General features: G+C 35.7%; 2 protein-coding genes across 2 annotated transcripts in view; one reads left to right on the top strand and one right to left on the bottom strand.

Annotated features, from left to right (window-relative positions):
* Nucleotides 1-25,634, bottom strand: part of LOC148940860 (2-oxoadipate dehydrogenase complex component E1) — a 204,379-nt gene extending 178,745 nt beyond the window's left edge. Inside the window, exon 1 of the mRNA XM_089105337.1 lies at nt 25,546-25,634. The gene's annotated coding sequence lies outside the window, so the exon portion shown is untranslated. The remainder of the gene's footprint in view (nt 1-25,545) is intronic.
* The window catches only part of LOC148940863 (uncharacterized), a 226,281-nt gene that overhangs the window by 29,466 nt on the left and 169,780 nt on the right, over nt 1-27,035 (top strand). The window lies entirely within an intron of this gene.

Below are 27,035 nucleotides of genomic sequence, written 5' to 3' on the forward strand. Positions count from 1 at the left end.
TGCCAGAGAAATGTATTTTCCATAATTTTTTTTACAAAAAACTAGAGTTTATGGTCAAAAACCCTCATTAGCTCAGATTTTACGGAAATAGTTTTATTTTTCGATCCAAAAATGGACTTAAGTTTCATATTTGAACCAGGGAATTGCATTTTCCATAATTTCCTTACAAAAAACTAGAGTTTACGGTCAAAACCCTTATTAACTCAGATTTTACCGAAATAGTTTATTTTTCAATCCAAAAATGGACACAAGTTTCACATTTGAAAGCTATGATCGTAATGAATAATACTTGTTATCAGAAAAAATTTCAATTGCCAAAAAAAAGAAAAAAATGGGGGGAGGGGGCCAAAAAGTTGGAGGGGAGGGGGCACCCTTCGAGTTTGGGGATAGGGGACCTTTGGAGGGTTGATGTCTGTGCTGGTTAGGGTCATTGGTGCTTATGATCCTTGATGGTTCGTACTCACATACACCTTACTACTTGATTTGCAAGGATTTCTAAGGTTTGTTCTGAATTTCCTTATTATAATTACTTTCTTGCCATCTACATCTCTCTTAATATCAACTTTTTAGTATACTATAACGTTGGACCCTATTTTAAACTGACAACACTGTTCAAACACAACTTGTGTATTATACAGAACACATCGGAGAGGTAAAGCTATGTCAACTCACAATGTCATTCTATCATCATTAACAATTTTCATTGATTGATGTTGTCTCAAATTTATAATAAATTGCCTGAGTTAACAACCCCGAGGGGTTACCTTAACTGATAATCAGTTTAACCCTTTTTTTCCACCTTCATACAATCCAATTCGCAAATACTATCTAACTCTGTTTTTTCCCCATATTATTCAATTAATATCGTTCGTACAGTCCAATTCGCGAATCCCTTATCCCCTTTTGCAAATGTCAATCAATTCTGATTGTAGCATCCAATTTTTTGGCAAGCAAATAGCATGTAGTTTTAAAACGTGTTTGGCCACTTTATAGGGAAAGGATTGGTCGCTTTTTGCAATGTGTAGGTGCCAGTGGGGAATCCCCGCTCGTTTGGAAAGGTACCAAGGAAATTTAAAGCCGCCTGAGGCCAAATCAGCTACACACGCTTCTCGTGCATCCTACTCTATTCAAACCCTCCCTTTTTACACCCTCCCAGGAAGTTCCCATTTCCTTTAAATCTCTCTTTATGACGTCCTCCCACCACAGACGAGGACGACATGCTTTCCGTTTAGCCCTAGACGGTTGGCCGAAAAGACAATCTGTCATCCTTCATCTGCACAACGTGCCCTAACCATCTCAACCTTTCTTTCATGATAGCCCTAGAAAGTGGTTTTGAACCACATTTTTCGTAAAACTTACTTTTTGAAATACGGCCAGTCAGCCGGAAACCCAGAACAATCCGTAGGCAATTTCTCTGGAAAACATCTAACAAATCTTCATCTGTTTTTCGGAGCGCCCATTCTTCAGAGCCATATTTTACCACTGTCATTACTGTTGCTTCTAATATTCTAATCTTGGTTTGCAGACTTTTCTTCCTTTTCTTCCAAACTTTTTTTGATTTTGAAAAAAAAAACCTGAGCCTTGGCTATTATACTATTAACATCTTCACTGTTCCCACCGTCTGTACTAATAATACTAACAACTTAAGCTGCCCACCTGGTCAATATTTTCGTTACCCAACGTCCCCTTTTCATCTTCACTTATTCCTAGCCCTAGTGACTTTTCCCTTTCCTCTTCTTAACATTAATGTTCAAATCTATTCTAGCACCCTGAACTCGCAAAACCTCTTAAATTTCATTCGTTTTGCTCACACTTCCATCTAGGATGCTTAAATCATCAGCATTATCTAAGTCCAGGAGAGATTTTCCTCCCCATTTGATTCCGTGGTCTCCCATTGCCTTTCCTGTGCTCCTTAAGAAAAAGTCCATCAAAATAATCCGTATAAAGGGGGATAGAACACAACCCTGCCTAACTCCTGATTTAATAAAAAACCAGCAGGATTTCCTACTTTAACCACAGCAGTGTTATTCTCGTACATAGCACTAATCACTTTAATATATTTGTTTGGTATACCATACAAGGATAGACCTTTGCTAAAGCTCTTCGATCAACAGAATCGAAAGCTTGCTCATAATTTATAAAACTGAGGACCAATGGTGTTTGACAACTTAGGCACTTCTCAATTATTAACTTAAAAGCGAAAGTTTGGTCGACGTATCCTCTACCTTTTCTAAAACCGCGCTGTTCTTCTCTTAAAACTTTGTTTACAGCATCTCTCAGTCTAAAAAGTATCATATTACTAAGTAATTTGTTACCTACAGAAACAACCCCCAGATATTCCGTATTGAACCCCGACACTAACTCAGACTCTCCTTCGGCTAAATCAAAGGGAGTCTGGTTAGTTTCTGCCAAGATTGAAATGAATCAGCAGACTCCCAAGGGAAAACACAAGTATAGAGGTCAACCCAAGTAAAAAGACTTGACTAGGTACCCTCCTAAATCGAGATTTTTAAATAATATTAGCGGGGAGAGAATAATGATAATCAAGCTCCCTTCATAAGAAATGGTTTGAGCTCCTGCCCGAATTCTTCCCAGCAGAGAATATTTGGAATTAGAAGATCAACCAGCTACTATAATACTATAGACCCCCACTCTTACAGCGCAAATGACCAAGAGAAATGATAAGCTAAATTTCGCGCCGTAAGATGTAAATTAGTGTACATAAAAAGAAAGACCTAACGCGACGACAGACGTGAGACAAGAGGTAGGGTATGAAGTTATACACTAATGTGATTTAAACGTCAATGAATAACAATTTGAGAAATTCGGTGTATGTATTAAGTAATAACGTGAACACCAAATTTTGATTAAAAGTAATGCAGATAATAGACCATAGGGAAATTATCTAGATTATGTCTCCTATTTATTAAGAACATACCACCTTTATACGGGGTATGACAATAAAAGCAAAACTATCTTAAAACGATATATAATAATGGCTAATTATACATCTCTAATCACTCTCATCAATTTATCTAAAAAGATGATATATAATTCCGCGATGTCCGGGAGTACTATCTTGAGTAGGTGGGGCGTGGGTATCTAAACGACAAGGTATTACTAATTCCTTACCTCAGATCAATGCATTGTGTAATCTTGTAAAATACTGCCTGATAATGATGCTGCACCAAGTCTGGTCTCTAAACCAACAATTAGGTTTCTAAATCTGTTTTTGAGTTGGACTCTCAAAGAGAAATTACGCTGTTATCCCTAAGGTAACTTACTCTTTATTCACCTGAGGATCAATGATCATTTATTAATGAATGTATGTTCTCGAGTGTTTGTTCTCCTCTCGACGTCGCCCCAAACAAACTTCCTCTTCTTCCACCCTATTACCGGCCGTTAGATGAAAGACCCGGATGTAAAGATCTATAGGGTCTTATCGCCCTCCAAGAATATTTAAGCTTTTTCACTTAAAAATTAAATTCAAGTTAATTAAGGAGACAGGTTGCCTCTCGTCAGACCATTCATTCCAGCCTCAAATCAGAAGGCTAATGATTATACTACCTTCAAATGGTCAATATACCACAGCCCTTTAATTGATCAGTGGGCAGGCCTGACCTCCTAAAATTACGAGGCAATGTTTTTGTTAAACAGGCGGAGGCAAGTTTTGCCGAATTCCTTCCAAAATTTTATCATTATGACTGCTGGATATTAATAATAAGCACTGGCTAGTTTCAATTAATCAACTTTAAATTATTATTTAAGTGAGCCTGGTTATTACACCCTGGCAATTTTTAAGCCTATTCACATCACTGATGGTAATTTTTTCTAGAGCTCATCCCCTAGGAAATCTTCCTTATAGAGTACCCTGAAGGAGTATTCTGCAAACCAGATATAAGGGTACACAATATTTTTTACACCAACATCAATCTTAAAGAGAATTATGAAACAGTCATCTTTAATTACCGTAGATCACCCTTTTTCGGGATTTGCCGATAGTGGTCAAAATTAAATAAACCCTGATACAAAAGGTATAATAAATAACTTCTTTGAAATTAACGAAATTTTCCTTCTCAGTACTTTTTTATGAATAAAGTTCAATTCTTTTACTTATATAATATTATTTTAAATAATGATATAAACCGAAGTTTGAGGAGTACTGTAGAGTATCTTCTTAATGCAAATAAGATGTTTATTCAAACTCCCTCCCCTCTTTCAAGATGGACCTTCCGGTTCACCTACTTTGTTACGACTTTTCTCTTCGGACAAGAGAGCGACGGGCGATGTATACATTTCTAAGAGCCCTTTTCAGTATGTTAGGTCTTACTTCGAAATCCGCCTTCTTTACTATCATAAATTATAAATTCCTTTTTAGTTTTATTTGTACCACCCCCTCTCCCGGGCATCCAAAAAACAGTTATCGTTTTTTTTCGCCTAAGATTTAAAGAGTAGATATTTTTCTATTCATATACACGACGGTATATAAGCTTCATAAAAATCTTGGGTCAATTTTTTCGTGGATTGTCGTGTATGGGGCAGGTTCCTCTAGTAGGTTTAGAAACCGCCAAATTCTTTAGGTTTTGATGCTACTTCCCAGGTTAATTAAGAGCAGACTAATAGGGTATCTAATCCTAGTTGTTTAACCACCTAAAAGGTACTATAACCAAAAAATTCATGATAAGTACAGATTTCACCCCTGTTAAAGTGAGACGCTCTTGTCTCAAAGTCCCCTTACTGCCCTAAAATGTTTACTTTAGGAAACTGTATGACCGCGGATGCTGGCACAGAATGATCCCCCTATCTTATCAATCGCTATCCCTAAGAAATAGATAATAATACCAATCACTGCACCACTGATCTAAACGAATACCCTGCATATGACTCGAAGAAAGAGTAAACAGCCCAGCTAGAATCAAACTTTTACTCGGACCCGCGAAATAAGAAAATGAGAAGCCAGACTACGGATATAAAGAGAAGTACTCAGACCATCAGAAAAAAAGGATAATTATACCCTATGTTGACTACTGGCTAAGTAAAGTGATGAGGTTGAATTTACATAGAACCGGTAACACAAGTAGAATAGAGAGAACTACAAAAGCAGTCTGGCCTGCAAGCAGCCGAAACCCATTCTCTGGCCGCCATGTTAATTGGACCCACCACAAAATAATCGTTTAACAGAAGAAACCAACCCCAAATTCCAAGAAATGTTAAATAAATAAGTCTGACTCAGTACAAAATTTGATCTACAGTAATATTCATTATATTGTTTTTGAATACTTAATTAATATAAAAGTCAAGTGAATATCACCTAATGCCCGAAAATGACCACTAAATGAAACTGGCACCCAGCCAACGTTGTTGAACCAAGTTAAATAATGTATGCAAAATCAATAATAAATGATTCACAGGAGTTTAATTGAGCACTAGATTTGATCTATTTATGTTTAGAAGAAGAGCAAAACAAAATTTAAAAGGAAAATAGGGAACTAACCTACCTCTATGAACCTTGAATCTTAGATGGAAGATGAACTGATTGGCCCGCAATTAATCTTGTGTGAACCAAAATGACATTCAGCTGGCATTACAATATACGCATAGTGGAATGATGTCTACACGTATCGAATGTATACCTATCTATGCGTTTACAAATTTATGTGTTTATATGTTTATATATGTTTATATGCGTATGCATATATATAGATATGTATACATGTATATACATGTGTATATATATATATATATATATATGTATATACATATAGTATATATATATATACATATGGATATGTATACATATGTGTATATATGTATATATGCAGGCTTACTCCACAGTAAGACCCCCCCCCTCTCTCGAACATGTGAGGTTATACCCACATGTTCGAAGGGTCTTACTAAGGAGCTAAGCTGCATATATATATGTGTATAGTATATATATATATGTATATATATATATATATATATGTATATACTATATGTATATATACATATATATATATATATATATATATATATTATATATATATCGTTCTGTATATTGCATTCACCACTCTTTTATCAGAGTGATACCAGAGTGGTGACTGTAAATTATTTATATCCTTTATATAAATATTAAATTTTAAGTAAACCCTCGGTAGAGGTGGTCTATCCGAATACATAGAGCTTGATTATATGGCAAATGTTCGTGGGTTTTGGAACTGGTCCCGATAAGACTTCTCACATTTAATAAACAAATAGCCATTTGTTCTACAGTATTTTATCTAACGACCGTAAATCTGCCGTTTTGTACCCTCCCAGAGCGTTTTATTTTCCGTAAATTAATATTTGCTTTATAGCGTGTAGGCTCAATAAGGTATAGTAAATTGTTTTCTCTCTTTAAGCTCCGTTACTTTTCTGAATATCTGCCTCATGTATATTAATTTTTTCTAGCCATAATCAATAAAAATCACACTTATTAATATTAAAAATTTAGTTTATTGACTGTTGTATGTCACTTTATCAATACTGATGGAGGGTCTATTGAGTTTATTCCGAAAAATAGCCCTATTCAACATGCTCCCCTTAAGGCCTGAGAAATGCAAATTTGGATCATCCCAATTTTAGCTCCCAAAAACTTCTAAAACTTCAAAATGGGGCCGAAACCCCCCTACGCACCAAACGGTACACGTATATCTAATTGTATGATTTATTTATATTTGACACGATTGAAAATGTACGTTAAAGTTTATTAAATGGTATAATTATCTAATTGGGTGTTAATATTGTTTTCCAGAAAGATTATAATAATTAAATTAGAATAAGAGACCAACCCATAAATACCCAAGCTTAAGGTATTTATCTGTCTGTGGGGTGGGGGAGTCTTTCTCTCCCCGGCGTGATTAATTATTACGAAAAATTAAGATAATTTTCTAATAAAAACCTTTTATATACATATAAATTTAATTTTTTTAAATTTTAGTCGTTTAATTGGAATAAATAAGGAGGTTATAGTAAAAAGCTTTTGTCTTTGGTTTTAGTATTCTATACATTTTAAATTTAATAGTTATAAAACGTATCTTTTACTAAATTCAAGATACTATAATCAATTCGGTATTAGTTACATCAGTATACTCAGTGATCTTTTGAGCGAGTACACTAAATCAATCATTTTCAATTGTGATACCCTGTGACCTCTAACTTAAAATTGGATCTGCCAAGTGAAATATATTTCTTGTGAGTCATTCAAAGGATAAATAGATTACTTTAATCTCACACGTAATATAATGTCAAAAAATTGTAAATAGGAGATTTATATTAAAACAAAACTGGAAACGCTCCTTTTTTATAATCTACCTATACCGTAGTTTGTTTAGAGGGGGGGAAATAACCTACCCTATCAGAATCCTTCTCGATGTTTCCACTCGACTACCTTAATAAGTTATAATACTACTTAAACAAATATTTTTTTTAGCATCAACTTATTATGTCACTGACTGACTTATTCTTTATCTTGTAGTATACATATTAAAACATAGGGTGGTTTTTTCTATAAATAAACTAATTTATAAATATATAAGACAATCTAATTTTTAAAGTACATTTTGACTAAACACGTGATAATGGATCCCAAATTTAAGCTTTTATAAAAGAACAATTAACTAGATATAACAAGATATATGAAAAAAAGGGCGTCGCGATTCAAGGTTTTATTATTAATTACGCTACTTATATTAATATTTATATTTTTAACGTATATATATATTTTTTAAAGAATACCTAAAAAATATATAACAATTATAAATTTATGGTGTCTAACTATTATTTAATTTCTTACTCCCCCTTTTATTTTTTTATATATTTAAGTTAATTAAACTACCATAAATCATAGCCTTAAATAAGAGTTTATTAATCTTTAATTCTAGTGAGTATTGCCTATAAGATGTTCTTATATAAATAATTAAATTCTAAAATTCCTAATATTGATAAGTAACCTCGTCCCTATATATTATTAAATAAAAAAAAACAAGTTTTTTTTAACTGAAAGTAAGGAACGACGTTAAAACTTAAAACGAACAGAAATTATTCCGTATATGAAGGGGGCTGTCCCCTCCTCAACGCCTCGCTCTTTACGCTAAAGTTTTTTTATTGTTTAAAAAAATAGAGTTGTGAGAAAGTCAAACTTTAGCGTAAAGAGCGAGGCGTTGAGGAGGGGACAGCCCCCTTCATATACGGAATAATTTCTGTTCGTTTTAAGTTTTAACGTCGTTCCTTACTTTCAGTTAAAAAACTTGTTTTTTTTATTTAATTTTTGAACGTTTTTGAATTAATGCAGGTTTTGATTTTGGCTCACCGTACATGAATAATTAAAACAAAATTTGCATATTATATTTGGTTAAATGGCTTTCACGAAACTTGTTTAATTTTATTTACGAACGTTTTTATTAGTAATAAATATACGTAACTTAGAATTAACTTACGTAACGAACTTCTATATTCATAAATTTTTAACACGTATATTAGAGGGTTCGCCCCCTAGTCAATACCCTGCTCTTTAAACTATGTTCGAATTTTTTCCAGTTCTTGAAAAATGACCTCTTAATCACAATCCGTTGATCAGTTGAAAAACTTGTTTTTTTTATTTAATTCCTGATCTTTTTCTTTAATAATGCTGGGAAATCCGGCGCCCCCTTCATAGCAATGTCCCTTCCCCCATGAAAACTTCCTTCATGGAAAGATCCTTCCATATAGCCCCCGACACTCTCCTTCCCCCACCTACCAGAAAAAATCTCCTCTGAAAAAGTCTGTATACTTCCCAATAACCAATACTATATGTTAACATTGAGTAAAGTTCATAACTTTCAGCCCTCCCCCTGGGGACTTTGGGGGATCAAGTCATCCTAAAAGACATTTTTATCATATTTTCGATCATGCTGAACAAAATGGCTATCTCAAAATTTTGATCGGGTTACTTTGGGGAAAAAATTATCGTGGGAGGGGGCCTAGTTACCCTCCATTTTTTTGGGTCACTTAAAAAAGGCACTACAACTTTTAATTTCCGTTCGAATGAGCCCTCTCGCGATATCCTAGGACCACTGGGTCAATACGATCACCCCTGGGGAAAAAAAACAAACAAACAAACAAACAAACAAACACATAAACAGGCATCCGTGATCTTTCTTCTGGCAAAAAATGGAAAATTCTACATTTTTATAGATAGGTACTTGAAACTTCTGCAGTGGAGTTCGCTGATACGCTGAATATGATGGTGTGATTTTCATTAAGGTTCTATAGCTTTTAGGGGATCTTTCCTCCTTTTTTCTAAAATCAGCCAAATTTTCTCAAGCTCGTAACTTTTGATGGGTAAGACTAAACTTAATGAAACTTGTATATTTGAAATCAGAATTAAAATCTGATTCTTTTGATGTATCTATTGGTATCAAAATTCCGTTTTTTAGAGTTTCGGTTACCATTGAGCCGAGTCGCTCCTTACTTACAGTTCGTTACCACGAACTGTTTGATTAAATAAAAAAAAACAAGTTTCTTTAACTGAAAGTAAGGAACGACGTTAAAACTTAAAACGAACAGAAATTATTCCGTATATGAAGGGGGCTGTCCCCTCCTCAACGCCTCGCTCTTTACGCTAAATTTTTTTTATTGTTTAAAAAAATAGAGTTGTGAGAAAGTCAAACTTTAGCGTAAAGAGCGAGGCGTTGAGGAGGGGACAGCCCCCTTCATATACGGACTAATGTCTGTTCGGTTTAAGTTTTATCGTCGTTCCTTACTTTCAGTTAAAAAAACTTGTTTTTTTATTTAATTTTTGAACGTTTTTGAATTAATGCAGGTTTTGATTTTGGCTCACCGTACATGAATAATTAAAACAAAATTTGCATATTATATTTGGTTAAATGGCTTTCTCGAAACTTGTTTAATTTTATTTAAGAAAGTTTTTATTAGTAATAAATATACGTAACTTAGAATTAAATTACGTAAAGAACTTCTATATTCATAAATTTTTAACACGTATATTAGGGGGTTCGCCCACTAGTCAATACCCTGCTCTTTAAACTATATTTCGAATTTTTTTTCAAGTTCTTTAAAAATGACCTCTTAATCACAATCAGTTGATCAGTTGAAAAACTTGTTTTTTTTTAATTTAATTCCTGATCTTTTTCTTTAATAATGCTGGGAGCTCCGGCGCCCCCTTCATAGCACTGTCCCTTCCCCCATGAAAACTTCCTTCATGGAAAGATCCTTCCATATAGCCCCCGACCCTCTCCTTCCCCCACCTACCAGAAAAAATCTCCTCTGAAAAAGTCTGTATGCTTCCCAATCACCAAAACTATATGTTAACATTGAGTAAAGTTCATAACTTTCAGCCCTCCCCCTGGGGACTTTGGGGGATCAAGTCATCCTAAAAGACATTTTAATCATATTTTCGACCATGCTGAACAAAATGGCTATCTCAAAATTTTGATCGGGTGACTTTGGGGAAAAAATGAGCGTGGGAGGGGGACTAGTTGCCATCAATTTTTTTTCGGTCACTTAAAAAGGACACTAGAACTTTTAATTTCTGTTCCAATGAGGCCTCCCACGATATTCTAGGACCACTGGAAAGATACGATCACCCCTGGAAAAAAAAAAAAAAAACAAACAACAAATAAACACGCATCCGTGATCTTTTTTCAGGCAAAAAATGCAAAATTCCACATTTTTGAACATAGGATTTTGAAACTTCTGCAATAGAGTTATCTGATACGCTGAATGTGATGTTGCGATTTTCATTAAGTTTCTATAGCTTTTAGGGGGTTTTTCCCCCCTTTTTCGAAAATCAGTCAAATTTTCTCAGGCACGTAACTTTTGATGGGTAAGATTAAACTTAATGAAACTTATATATTTGAAATCAGTATTAAAATCTGATTCTTTTGATGTATCTATTGGTATCAAAATCCCGTTTTTTAGAGTTTCGGTTACCATTGAGCCGGGTCGCTCCATACTTACAGTTCGTTAAAACGAACTGTTTGATATATGAAATGTAAATTCCTCTTTAGGAATCAAAATCCTACGTGCACAAAACACCTATATATATACATATATATATATATATATATATATATATATATATATATATATATATATATATATATATATATATATATATATATATATATATATATATATATATATATATATATATATATATATATATATATATATATATATATATATATATCTATATAGATGTATGGGTGTATCAATTTTTAATAGGAATTAAAAAAATAATACATATTCAGACGAATGATAGAAAATAATATTAGTATATCTACAACTAATTTAAAATTATAAGCATGTAAATACAAATATTTAATTGACGAGTAATTCAATCCATAGAAAATTTAGCACCTATTATCGGCCACTTTACTTATGCAACGTTGATTTTATTCTAAAATTCTCAAAGATCTTGGGAGTGTATATTTTATTTTCGGAGATTGGGCAGGGCTTGTCGGACCTTCGTTAAGCATATTTATTCTGGCGGAATTGGGTCAACCCGGCTCCCTAATTGGTGATGAGCAAGTGTATAACGTGGTTCTAACAGCTCAGGCATTTATTATAATCTTCTTTATAGTTGTACCTATCCTGATTGGAGGATTTGGTAACTGACTGGTTACCTATTATATTAGGGGCCCCTGACATAGCTTTCCCCCAGCTAAACAACTTGAGATTTTGAAAACTTCCACCTTACCTGACTCTTCTCTTAGATAGATCTATGGTTGAAAGAGGAGCAGGAACCGGATGAACGGTCTACCCCCCTTTATCCTCCGTCATTGCCCATGCTAGACCTTCTGTAGATTTAGCCCTCTTATCTCTACACATAGCTGGGACCTCCTCGATTTTAGGGACAGTAAATTGCATTACCACTATTATTAATATACGACCTCAGTCAATATCCATTGATCGTATACCACTCTTGGTATGGGCCGTGGGAATCACAGCCATCCTCTTACTTTTGTCCCTGCCTGTACTGGCAGGAGCTATTGCCATATTATTGACTAATCGTAATTTAAAATCTTCTTTCTTTGATCCCGCGGGTGGTGGAGATCCCATCCCTTGTCAACATCTATTTCGGTTCTTTGGTCAACCTGAAGCGTATATTCTAATTTTACCTGGATTTGGTATGGTTTCTCACATTATTAGTCAAGAAAGAGGGGAAAAGGAAGCATTTGGCACTTTAGGTATAATTTATGTTATACTTGCTATTGGAATTCTTGGGTTTGTTGTCTGAACCCACCATATATTCACTATAAGTATAGACGTACATATTCGAGCCTATTTCACTGCTACAACTATAATTATTGCGATCCCTACTGGGATTATGGCTTTTAGATGAATCGTAACTCATCACGGGACACGACTCACTATAACCCCCTCTATATTATGAGCACTTGGGTTCGTCTTTTTATTCACTATAGGAGGTCTCACTTGGGTAGTCCTTTCAAACTCTGGAATTGATGTTGTTCTACACGACGCTTATTATGTTGTTGCCCACTTCCACTATGTCTTATCTATGGGAGCTGTCTTTGCCATTATAGGGGGATTCGTACACTGATTCCCTCTTATGACTGGGCTAAGAATGAATCAGTCCTTCTTAAGGTTCATTTTTTTATTATATTTTTAGGGGTAAACTTAACCTTTTTCCCACAACATTTTTTAGGTCTCGCAGGGATACCGCGCCGCTATGCAGATTATCCCGACACATATGCCTCATGGAATGTAGTTTCTTCGTTAGGAAGAATTATATCTATAGTTGCCACACTTATATTTATTTTTTGCATCTGAGAAGCTATGGTTACCAAACGAATTACTCTTTTTTCACTAAACTTAAGATCGAGTGTAGAGTGAAATCATCCCCACCCACCTGCTGACCACTCTTACGAAGAAATTACTATAATTTCTACATTTTAAAGTAGCAGAAACGCATATGCGTTGGATTTAAGCTCCACAGATGGGGGACCCCTTTAAAAATGTCTCAATGGTTTCAACTGGGTCTGCAAAACGGAAATTCACCTCTCATAGAACAACTTATTTTTTTTCATGATCATGCCCTGTTGGTAGTAATTCACTTGTTGGATTTTTCCTAGCCGCACTATTTTCCAATAAGTTTCTCCATCGTTATCTCCTTGACGGACAAGCAATCGAAACAGTATGAACTGTTATTCCTGCTGTCATTCTAGTGGCTATTGCCCTCCCCTCTATTCGCCTTCTTTACTTAATCGATGGGATTTATAACCCCGCCCTAACAATTAAGGTAACGGGACACCAAGGGTATTGATCTTATGAGTACTCTGATTTTGATGATATTCAATTTGACTCCTACATGATCCCTTCAAATGAGCTCTCTTCTGGTATATATCGTCTGCTTGATGTGGATAACCGCCTCCCTGTTCCCTATAATCAAGCTATCCGTATAGTGATTACCTCAGATGATGTCCTTCACTCATGGGCCGTACCATCCCTAGGTATTAAAATGGATGCAGTCCCGGGCCGACTTAATCAGTCCAGACTATAAGTAAATATACCCGGAGTGTTTTATGGACAATTTTCTGAAATTTGTGGCTCCGGGCATAGTTTTACACCTATCGTAATTGAGGCTGTTAGAGAAAGGGATTTCTTGACATGACTTGAATTACAAATTTCATAGGGTGGCTGGAATTTAAGTGGTAGCCTCTTAAGCTTTGTTATGGTGATTACCTACTGTGGAAGTAGAGACTTAGTCTAATAATAAATATAAGGTTGTCAACTTTAAGAAGCCAATAGCAGTCTCTTATCCCCCAAATAATTCTACTTCCTTGAATTAGAATCTTTTTCGCCTCTATGATCCTCCTATGAACTCTTATGGCTGTAGTCTTTTTCCTCTATCAGCCGCAACCGATATCTCCTACTAGGACGCTATTTAATCAAGTTGTTTACCCGAATTGAAAATGATAACGAATCTATTTTCAGTATTTGATCCGACTTCCTCTTTTTTTATCTAATTGATTGAGAATGCTCACCCCACTTTTATTTATAGCAATAGCTTTTTTATTAGTCCCCTCACAAGCTCAATTTTTGGCTAGAAGAATCTTGAATGGGTTAAACCGAGAAATAGCCCTGCTTATAGGGACAGCTAGAATCGGGGCAAACATTCTAGTAATTGCTCTTTTTTTGTTTATTCTATTTAATAATTTTGTCGGCTTATTTCCGTATATTTTTACTGCTACCAGACATTTAGCAGTTACCTTAAGATTGACAGTACCCCTGTGGGCCTCTTTTGTTATTTACGCTTGGGTTAAGGAGACTCTGAGTGCCTTGGCCCACCTCGTCCCACTAGGAACACCGGCACCCCTCATGCCCTTTATGGTGCTAATTGAAATTATTAGAAACCTTATTCGGCCTATTACTCTCTCAGTGCGACTTGCAGCAAACATGATTGCTGGTTCCCCCCTTCTAACTCTTCTTGGAAGCCAGGGTACCATAGAAAATATTTATGTCGCAATAGTAGTAGTATTTGTGCAAATTATTCTTGTAGTGCTAGAATTCTCTTTCACTGTCATCCAGTCCTATGTATTTATGACTTTAATAACTCTCTACGCAAGAGAATAAAGAATCAATTGAATCACCCCTATCATTTAGTTAATGTTAGATCATGAACCATGGCCACAGGCATTGGAGCTTTTATGATAACTTCAGGTCTTGTCAAGTGATTTCACTCTTTTGACAGAATATTATTTATCACTGGATTAATTACAGTTACAATTGTTTCTTATCAATGATGACGTGATATCTCAGGAGAGGCTAATTTCCAGGGAATGCATTCCAGCAAAGTTGGCTTCGGCCTACAACGGGGAATGATCCTCTTTATCATTTCTGAAGTTTTCTTTTTTGTATCCTTCTTTTGAGCGTTTTTTCATAGAAGTTTGTCACCGAATATTGAAGTTGGAGCTTAATGACCACCAATCAGGGTTGAGAGATTTAACCCGTTCCAAGTGCCTTTGCTTAATACGAGAATTCTTCTGGCTTCGGGAGTGACAGTGACTTGAGTCCACCATACACTTATATAAAATAATTTTGATTAATCTTTAAAGGGACTTTTAATAACTGTTCTTATAGGGTTATACTTCTCGTTACTACAAGAATTAGAATATATAGAAGCCTCTTTCACTATCGCAGATAGAATTTACGGATCTATGTTTTTTTCTAGCAACAGGATTTCATGTAATTCATTTACTTATTGGTACTGTTTTTCGTAGATTGTGTTAATGGAGTCATTATAAGTTATATTTTTACAATCAACCTAAATTCTTTTTATAATATTATTATTTATAATGACACATCTTATATGTGTGGTTTTTCTATCTCTATCTCTCTATTTACTGATGGGGGGACTAGAATCTTTCTAGTATAGATATTATACTTGACTTCCAATCAAGAGAACCTGCTAGGGAAAGATAATTCTTTTAGTTTGATTAAGAACTTTAATTATTGTTTTTGTTTTACTAGCCTTAGGGGTCCTAATGAATACAAAAACTTCTCTCGATCGTGAAAAAAGTTCTCCCTCAGAATGTAGCTTTGACCCCTTGAATTCCTCTCGCACTCCTTTTTCCATCCGGTTTTTTGTCATTACCTTAGTTTTTCTTATTTTTGATGTAGAGATTACCCTTCTTCTACATTTAGTACTTCTAAATGTCTCAATTATAGGAACCTACGTAGTTGTTTTATTTTCTTTTGTCCTCACCATTGGACTTCTTTATGAATGAAAAGAAGGAGCCCGTGGATGAATTAAGTAAATAATGGCCCTATTAGATTACCTAATAAGGAGAATAGTTTAAATAGAACTTTAGGTTTGCACCCTAGAAGAGGTTATTACTTCTCTCGGAGTAAGAAAGAATTGATATATCAAATGCAGTTTCAACCTGAATTTAGGCCCATTGGCCCTCACTCTTAAGCAGAAGCTAATAAATAGCGCTTCATTGTTACTGAAGAGCAAAGGATAACCCCTGCTAAGAGGCAGAAAGAGGGAAGGGAGCTGCTAACTCTTTGACCGGGTATTTAAATTCTACTCGCTGCCTATTTATGTAGTATAGAAAATACAACACATTTTCAATGTAAAGACCGACATGTGTATTTTAAATATTTCCAGGAATAATCCACCTCAACATCTCCAGTGTTGTGCTCTTGCTAAGCTATGGAAATAAATGATAGTAAAGACAGCAAAGAACCTAAAATAATCACCTTATATGGAGAGGATGACAAGAAAGAAAATAGAGATAACCCCCACAATCTATTCTCATAGACCACGAATGGTCCTATTTCTTCTACCCACCCCTGATCCCCCTTATAGAAAAGAAGTTCCCCCACACGCAAGGGAGTTGTACTCATGTCTCCTGTAATGAATGGCAGAAAAAATATGCTTCCTAGACAATGTCTTAAATTGAAGTTATATAATTTAATAAAGTAAGGTAATATGACCCCCCCTCCTACAAAATATAAAAGTATAATTTTTTCAAATCCCCCGCCCATAGGTCTTATATACCCTAAAAACCCTCAATAGAATAAATACCCCACTCTAACAGCTCACCTATAAAGAAGCATGAGAGGGATTAGATAATTCCCCTCTTCATCCCTGTATTGACAACTCAGAGTGTCATTATGTGAACAGAGGCATATTAGGGCAATTCGAGATGAGTAAACTCTCGTCAAGAGACATGAAATTAATATAAGGATGCTGGGAATAACTATGAATAGTTCTTCTGAAGATTCGATAATTAAGTCCTTTGAAAAGAAACTGGATAAGAATGGAAATTCTATTAATCTTAAAGAGCATACCAGAATAATATGGCTTGTATATGGAAGTATTTTAGAAACCCCCCCTATCCGACGCATATCCTGTACGCCTAACGAATGAATTACTACCCCTGAACATATAAAAAGGAGAGCCTTGAAAAGTGCGTGAGCAAATAAATGGAAATAACAGAATAGTGTTAACCCCAACCCTAAAGAGAATATCATCACCCCCAATTGACTCAGCGTAGATAATGCAATTACTCGTTTTAAATCATTCTCCCCAAATACAGCCAGTCCCGAAAAAAATGAAGTCATGGCTCCTGCGGTAATGAGCAAGACACCCTCCTCTCTCGAACGAAGGTGATAGACAAATTATTAAGTAAATTCCTGCAGTTACTAATGTAGAGGAGTGAACCGACGAGGAGAAGGGAGTAGGTGCTGCCGTGGCAGCAGGTAGCCATGCAGAGAAAGGAAGTTGAGTTCTCTTAGTAAAGGAAGATACGATAAAGAAAATTATGATTGATGAAGAAAAGTATCTCAAAAATACATAATCCTAACTTTTTGAATAAAATATTAGCCCCAACGATCATAAAATTAATACATCTCCTACCCGATTTCTTAGAACTGTGATTATTCCTCTAGAAGAGGAAGCATAGTTTTTGTAAAATATAATTAAAAGGTAAGAAGTAATCCCGAGCCCGTCCCAATCTAGTATTAATCTCAATCCGTCTGATGAGACAATTAGCAAAATCATGGATAAAATAAATCCTAACAATATATGTATGAAACGACCTATAAAAACCTCCTCGCTCATATAATAAGAGGAATAGATTACTACTTGAGAAGAAATAAGGAGCACTAAAAAGATGAATGATATACCTAGTCAGTCTGAACACATTTGATAATCTAAATATAAGAAAGATATCTTTAATAGATAAACCTCATCTAATGTGAATAATATAAATGAACAACACATAGCCACCGCTCTAATGGCCAGTAACATGTAACCTAATACAAAATATAACAATACTGTCAGAAATGCTCTCCTTTAGCTCCACAAACTAACGTTCTTTTAAACTATAAGAGTAAAGAAAAATCAGTCCCAATAAGGGAATGAAGTGAGCTCTTCTGATTAAATATTCTCTCAAACTATAGTCTATAAACTATAAACTATTCTCTCAAACTATAGTCTAGCAAGCTTGAAATATAAAGACTCTCTCCGTGGCTGATACTAGAGTAAAGATAAATGCAATAGCAAGATGAAAGAAAACATAGAATTCCGGATAAAGCCACTATCAACCAATCTAAACTAAAAACGCCAATAAAGAAATATATTTCGGAAAAAAAATTGGCCGATGGAGGGAGTCCCATGTTGAAGAATCTGAGACCGAGCCACCAAAAACATAATACGGGAGAAGTGAAATTGTTCTGCGAGTCAACAAGAAACTACGACTTCAAATGCGCATATAGAATAAGTAACTCAAATAAAATAACCCAGAAGAACAGATCCCGTGGGAAACCATCATTAAAATTGCTCTAATATTAAGGTGATACCCAGATGCTAGTATAGCTAAAATAACAAATGACATATGAGCTACAGAAGAATAAGCAATTAAGGATTTGACATCAGATTGTCGGAGACAGATTAAACAGCTGTAAATTCCCCCTAATATACAAATTCTTATTACTACAGTTTCACTGTAAATATTTAACCCTTGAACTAAGTAGAGGCCATAACCACCTAGTTTCAAAAGAGTGGCAGCTAGTACCATGGAGCCAGTGACAGGTGCCTCCACATGAGCCCTAGGGAGTCAAATATGAGTAAAATAAATAGGGAGCTTGACCAAAAATGACAGAATTACTAACAAAAAAATTGTGCTATCTCTAAAGTCACCCCAGAACTGCAAAATAGATGATGAGTAAATGCTTGTGTGGGTAACAATTACAAAGAGGAGGGGTAGAGAGGAGAGAAGTGTATAAAACAGAAAATAATAAGAAGCAGGAAGCCGTTCAGGTTGGTAACCTCAACCGAGAATTAAAATAGCTGTAGGAAGTAAAGAGCATTCAAAAAACACGTAAAATCCGATAAATGACTGAGTAGTGAAAGTCAGCCATAAAAGAATAAAGATGCTTAATAAAATAACTCTATAAGTTAGAGGCCAATTTGGCTTAAGTCTGATGACTATAAAAAAACACCCCCGAGCTCAACGTCAGGAGAATAGTTCCCCACCCTAAATGGAATTCCAATATCAATCTGTATATGAGTGTTAAATATGCTAAACCTGAGGCAAAAATTCACTTAATCATTTAGAAATTGCACTTGATCTGAACCAGACGATCGCACTAAAGACACTAGAACCGCTAGCCCTAAAGCTCCCTCACAGACTGTGACTCTAAGAAAAGTCAATGCATTCATTATTCTTATATGATTTGAATATATGAGAAGTCTGAATAATAAAAGGATAAGAAATTCTAGTCTAAATAAAGTCACTAAAAGGTGTTTGCTTCTTAAAGAAAAGATTAATAACCCTAAGAGAAGGGATGGGTAAATTATTAAAATTGACTGTGTAATTAAAAAAATAATATTGGTCTTGTAAACCAAATTTAGAGAAGTCTCTCAGTCTTCAAAAGAGTAATGAACATCTTTAACTTCCAAAGTTAATATTGTTGTTAAACTACCTTTTGATGTGCTAAGATTTATCGTTGTTATCTCTATACTGATACTTCTACTCAACCACCTGCTCGCCTTTATTCTATCCCTCTTTGTCCAAACTCTTCTAGTTTGCATCTCCTTAAAAGATGTTTCTCTATGAATTTCTTTAATTCTTTTTTTAATTTTCTTAGGGGGAATCCTAGTAATATTTATTTACGTCTCCTCCCTGAGTGCTAATGAAAAATTTACTGTTAGATTGACCTCTTTCCTCTGAACCCTACCCACAGCTATCATTTTTCTACTAATCATGACTAAAATTGAGATGCTGGCAAGCACTTCACTAGGGTACCAGCGCCCCACCGACTACATGGTGATCAACTTTAGTATCTGAAATCTCGCTCTCCTCACCTATTCATTTGTAGTAGTTTATTTATTTTTAGCTCTCTTGCTGGTTATCAATTTTTTAAATATGAATAAAAAGCCCCTCCAATCCATGATTTAAACCCATTGGGGTTTGGGTACTAAAATGTTATCTTTACGTAAGACACAACCTACCCTGAAAATTCTTAATTCTGCTCTAATGGACCTGTCTGTCCCGGCCAATATCTCTATTTGATGAATGTTTGGATCCCTACTAGGACTCCGTCAAATCATTTAAATCGTCACTGGACTTTTTCTAGCTATGCACTACACTGCGAGAGCCGATCTAGTATTCTCTAGAGTAGCGCACATTTGCCAGGACGCTAATTATGATTGGCTTTTTCGAACCATTCACGCCCATGGCGCCTCTTTTTTCTTTATTTGCATTTATTTTCATATTGGTCATGGAATATATTATGGCTTGTTTCACTACTTTGAGACATGAATAACAGGGATCGCCCTGTTATTCCTAGTGATGGCTGCCGCCTTTTTAGGATATGTCCTTCCATGGGGACAGATGTTCTTTTGAGGGCTACTGTAATTACAAATCTGGTGTTGGCGGTCCCCTACATTGGGAATGATGTAGTTCAATGACTCTGACGGGGATTTGCCCTAGACAACCCCACTCTCACATCCTTCTTCACCTTTCATTTTTTGATTCCCTTTTTAGTTGCCGGCTTAACCATAATTCACCTTTTATTTCTTCACCAAAAAGGCTCTAATAATTCTTTAGGGATTAACGCCAATGTCGACACACTCCCTTTTCACCCCTACTTCACTATTAAGGATACCGTGGGCTTTATAATTCTTGTATTTCTCCTAGTCGCGCTTTCCCTAACTAACCCCTATCTACTTGGAGACCCAGATAATTTTATTCCCGCCAACCCGTTAGTTACTCCAGCCCATATTCAACCAGAGTGATATTTCCTATTTGCGTATGCTATCCTCCAGTCCATTCCAAAAAAATTAGGCAGGGTAATTGCACTCGTCTCTCCTATTCTTATTCTCATTTCTCTACCCTTTACGTTTAGGCCCAAGTTCCAAGGCCTTGAATTTTATTCTGTAGCTCAGCCCCTGTTTTGATCGTGGGTTTCAGTCTTTTACTCCTCTCCTGAATTGGAGCGTGACCTGTAGAGGAGCCTTATATTATCTTAGGTCAAATCCTCACATGTCTCTATTTCTTCTATTTTTTATTTTCTCCTGTTATGATTAATATAAACAACAAAATCATCTAATGCGGTCCCTTAGCTCACTAGAGCATCTGTTTTGAAAGCAGAATGGGGTTGATCGTAAAACCAGGGATCTTTGGTATTAACCACCTTGACAAAGGCCTCAGTAGAAGCAGAGAAACATTAAAGATACCGGTAGAAGACTCTTTCAACATAGATATATTAAATTATCATATCGATAACGAGGGTAAGACCCCCGTCTTCAAAGATAGAAGTATACAATAACAGAAAACATTAAAAAGCTTATCCCCCCGAAAACCACACTGAATAGTAAAGATATAAAAAGAATACAAGCGTATTCAGGTAGTATAATAAGCGCAAACCCAGCCCCCATGTATTCTGTATTAAACCCCGACACTAATTCGGACTCTCCTTCGGCTAGATCAAAGGGAGTCCAGTTAGTTTCTGCCAAGATTGTAATGAATCAGCAGACTCCCAAGGGAAAACACAGGTATAGAGGTCACCCTAAGTAAAAAGACTTGACTAAGTACCCTCTTAAATCGAGGGTTTTGAATAATATTAGCGGGGAAAGAATAATGATAATCAAGCTCACTTCATAAGAAATGGTTTGAGCTCCTGCCCAAATTCTCCCCAGCAGAGAATATTTAGAATTAGAGGATCAACCAGGTACTATAATGCTATAGACTCCTACTCTTATAACGCAAATAACCAAGAGAAATGATAAGCTAAATTTAGCGCCGTATGATGTAAATGGGATTAATGTCGATAAGAAGAAAGAAAGAAAGAGACTAAGGACAGGAGCCACGAGATAAGGTATAAAGTTAGAAACTAAAAGGAGTGAAACTTCCCTACAGAAAAGTTTGATTCCATTGGAGAATGGCTGAAGTAACCCCCCGAACCCCACCTTATTAGGACCCTTACGTAATTGAATGTTACCTAATACCTTTTGTTCTAGTAGTGTTAAAAAAGCAACTGAGTCTAAGACCATAATTATTTGGAGAAAAATAAAATAAATCATCTATGCCCATGCTGTTAACTAAGGTATCCTTATAAATAGATCCTAAATTTAATGCATTTGTCTGCCAAGTTGATATAAAACCCCAGGAGGTCCTTTCATACTGTCCTAAATGAATTTATCTTGGGGGTAGAAAACTATGCTGGTCTGAACTCAGATCACGTAGGGGTTTAATAGTTGAACAGACTACCTACCTAAGCTGCTGCACCAAATAGGATCCCTAAACCAACATCGAGGTCGCAAACTCTTTTGTCGATTTGAGCTCTCAAAGAGAATTATGCTGTTATCCCTATGGTAGCCTACTCTGTGTTCATTTAAGGATCGATGGTCATTGATTAATGTATGTATATTCTTGAGTGTTTGTTCTCCTCTCGACTTCGCCCCAACCAAACATCCTCTTCTTTCACCCGATTACCCACCGTTAGATAAAAGATCCGGATGTAAAGATCTATAGGGTCTTATCGTCCTCCAAGAATATTTAAGCTTTTTCACTTAAAGATTAAATTCGAGTTAATTAAGGAGACAGGTTGCCTCTCGTCAGACCATTCATTCCAGCCTCAAATCAGAAGGCTAATGATTATACTACCTTCGCATGGTCAATATACCACAGCCCTTTAATTGATCAGTGGGCAGGCCTGACCTCCTAAAATTAGGAGGCAATGTTTTTGTTAAACAGGCAGAGGCAAGTTTTGCTGAATTCCTTCCAAAATTTTATCATTATGACTGCTGGATATTAATAATAAGCACTGGCTAGTTTCAATTAATCAACTTTAAATTATTATTTAAGTGAGCCTGGTTATTACACCCTGGCAATTTTTAAGCCTATTCACATCACTGATGGTAATTTTTCTAGAGCTTGTCCCCTAGAAAATCTTCCTTACAGAGTACCCTAAAGGAGTCTTCTGCCAACCAGATATAAAGGTACAAAATATTTTTTACACCAACATTAATCTTAAAGAGAATTATGAAACAGTCATCTTTAATTAACATAGATCACCTTATTTCGGGATTTGACAATAATGGTCAAGATTAAATAAACCCTGATACAAAAGGTATAATAAATAACTTCTTTGAAATTAACGAAATATTCCTTCTCGGTACTTTTTTGTGAATAAAGTTCAATTCTTTTACTTACATAATATTATTTTAAATAATGATATAAACCAAAGTTTGAGGAGTACTGTAAAGTATCTTCTTAGTGTAAATAAGATGTTTATTCAAACTCCCTCCCCTCTTTCAAGATGGACCTTCCAGTTCACCTACTTTCTTATGACTTATCTCTTCAGACAAGAGAGCGACGGGCGATGTGTACATTTCTAAGAGCCTTTTTCAGAATGTTAGGTCTTACTTCTAAATCCACCTTCTTTGCTATCATAAAATATAAATTCCGTATGAGTTTTCATTGTAACCTACCCTCTCCCGGGCATAAACTACACCTTGATCTGATTTATTAGCCTAGACTTTTAAGAGGATCTATTTATCTAGTCCTCTAAACGATGGTGTATAAGCTGCATAACTAGCCCAGGTGATTTTTTTGTGGATTGTTGTTTATGGGGCAAGTTGCTCTAGTAGGTTTAGAAACCGCCAAATTCTTTAGGTTTTGATGCTACTACCCAGGTTAATTAAGAATGGACTAATAGGGTATCTAATCCTAGTTGTTTAACCACCTAAAAGGTACTATAACCAAAAAATTCATGATAAGTACAGATTTCACCCCTGTTAAAGTGACATGCTCTTGTCTCAAAGTCCCCTTACTGCCCTAAAATGTTTACTTTAGGAAACTGTATGACCGTGGATGCTGGCACAGAATGACCCCCCTATCTTATCAATTGCTATCCCTAAAAAATAGATAATAATGCTAATCACTGCACCACCAATCTAAATGAATACCCTGCATATGACTCAAAGAAAAAGTAAACAGCCCAGCTAGAATTAAACTTTTACTCAGACCTGTGGAATGAAAGGATGAGCAGCCAGGCTACAGGTATAAAGAGAGGTGCTCAAACAATCGGAAAAAAAGGATAATTATACTCTATGTTGACTACTGGCTAAGTAAACTGATGAGGTTGAATTATATAGGGCCGGTAACACAAGTAGAATAGAAAGAGCTACAAAAGCAGTATGGCCTGCAAGCAGCCGAAACCCATTCTCTAGCTGCCATATTAAGTAGACCCATCACAAAATGATCGTTAAACAGAAAAAATCGGCCCCAAATTCCAAGGAACGTTAAATAAATAAATCTGACTCAGTACGAGATTTAATCTGCAGTAATATTCATTATATTGTTTTTTAATACGTACTTAATATAAAAGTCAAGTGAATATCACCTAATGCCCGGAAATGACCACTAAATGAAACTGGCACCCAGCATGCTATTGAGCGAAGTTAAATGCTCTGTGCGAAATCAATGATGAGTACTGGAGTACTAGATTTGATCTATTTATGTTTAGAAGAAGAGCAAAACAAAACTTAAAGGAAAATAGGGAACTAACCCACCTCTATGAACCTTGAATCTTCAGTGAAAAATAAACTGATTAGCCCACATTTAATCTTGTGTAAACCAAAATGACATCCAGCTGACTATATGCATAATGAAATGATGTCTACACATATCAAATGTGTATCTATCTATGCATTTACAAATTTATGTGTTTGTATGTTTACGCGCATATGTATTTGTATGCAGGCTGACTCCACAGTAAGACCCCCCCTCTCTCAGACATGTCAGTGTAACCCCATGTCCAAGAGAGCCAGTAGTTAAGCTACTGGCTCTCTCAGACATGTAGTTAAGTAGTATATATATATATCACATTATTGAGTTAGGACTAAAGTGAATACACTATTCAATGCCTTTTTTTATGCTGATTACAAATATAATAAGCATTTCTATCGGAAATGAATTTCAGCCCCCCCTCCCCTTATATATGCCAATTCAAGGTTAGGGCAGGTTAGGTATAGCCTATATAGGGGGGGGGGGGGCTGAAATTAATTTCCAAAAGAAATGTTTATTATATTTGTAATCAGCAAAAAAAAAGGCATCAAATGGTTTATTCACTTTATTCTTAAATCAATAATATGATTTGGTAAATATTTACCAATTAGTCATCTGGTGGTAACCCACACCTTCTCAGGATAACTAAAAAGTCTAGTAGCTAAACTAGACTTTTTATAGTCACTCTTGTTTCAGCCTGTGTACCCATAAATTAAATCAACTGTGAAAAAATCAAGAAAGAGAAAGACACATGGGAAATATATAACTTGGGCTATATATTTGCACATTAGGGGTGTTGGGGGTAAAGTATAGCCTAGTAATATTGCAGTCAAAATGTGTTGACTTGTAGCCTACAATTATTCTACATATTATGAAGTTATAAATAACTTCTTATATTTCTTTCTCAACATTACTAATTCTAAGCTTATACTCTAGAATCTATTGTATTTTTCTTATCCTTTTTATTAACCATACTTACTGCTTTGTTGGGTAATAAATTTATCTTCCAGTGCAATAACAACTAATTTTTTACATGCGACTAAGAACATTATGCTTACAGCCATCTATCTGGACACATTTCATAGTGCGTAATTAGACTCTGAGCATATACGTCAAAACCATAGTTTCACTTGCTACTTGATTTTTCATATGAAACATTTGTCATTGCGCGTGCACGAAGGCGGGGTCAAGAATCTTGTGTGGTTTTAGATCTGTGTAAAAAAAAATTCAATGGGGAGTATAGGACTTTTCGCTACTGTATCTTTACCGTGTTTGTTAAACCACTCCTGTTCCACTGATGGCTTGAACCCCTACACATAATTATAAGAAATAATCAATAATTACAAGAAATAATAAGTGACATAATTATAAGAAATAATCACGTTCATTTCAACCGACCGACCAGACCTAAGGCCATTTATACATGCTGAGGATAGTTTATTATTAATCAAGTCTTTCATAGATTCAATTTTAACAATCGCTTCTAGTAGGTTCCAAACTGCCGAGGTAATACTGATTGACTGGTAATTACTTGTGTCCTTTTTGCTACCACCCGTGTCTATGGGGGTTAGTTGGGCCGTGTGCAATCCTACAGGATACACTTTACGCCAAAGAATTTCTCGAAAAGGTGAGTGAGTTGGCCCAGCAATTCAACATACAATTCTCTTAGAAGCCTTGGGTGCACATCATCAGGTCCCTCTGATTTGTTTGGGTTCATCTTTTTTAGGCGTGTTTTTGCATCTACCCTATTGACTGTAAATGATGGCATAGGGGTTATGATGGGGTAGGCGAGGATTCGAAAGAGGGGCATTATCGGGTGGATTAAATACAGATACAAACTACTTATTTACGGCGCTGGCAATTTCTTTTGGGTCATCTACTACACATTCATTCTCTTAGGTCATTTGACCGAGTTTCTACCAGGTTTACAGGCTGAGGCATAATTCCAAAAGTGCTTTGGATTTGAACTACTTGCTGCTGCTCCAGCCTCCTCATGCTGTTCAAATAGCTTTCTGGATAGATTTTCAACTTGATTTCGTGGCTTGATATATTTTATGTAGTGATAGGGCAAATTTTGTGTTCGGGAGCTTCATTGATGATAGTTAGTCCCCTGTGGCGTCCCAAACGATGCACTACGGTTTGTTAAGCCACTCCTTGTCCACTGATGATTTGAAACGCATCCAAACTGGTAGAAGTCATTGTTTTTTCACTGAGGGATTTCCAGAAGCTGACAACTCTATTTGAAAAGAACATGTTCCTTAGTCTGGTGTTTCTCGTTTCGGGAAAAGCTTGTGACGGTGACTACGCTTTCCCTTTAAATTGTCCTTTAAATTGGTTGGAAAAGGCCTGGAACGGTATCCTCTGCATTTAGAAGCTTGTGTGCTGTTATCACATCGCCTCGTTTGCGTTGATCCGCTAGAGATGGTATTCTAAACTTACGAAGACGGTATGGATAAGTCATAGAAGTCA

Source organism: Artemia sp. Qi Xiang Cuo, chromosome 19 (genome assembly GCF_049724085.1).
Source record: "Artemia sp. Qi Xiang Cuo chromosome 19, ASM4972408v1, whole genome shotgun sequence".
NCBI lineage: Eukaryota > Metazoa > Arthropoda > Branchiopoda > Anostraca > Artemiidae > Artemia > Artemia sp. Qi Xiang Cuo.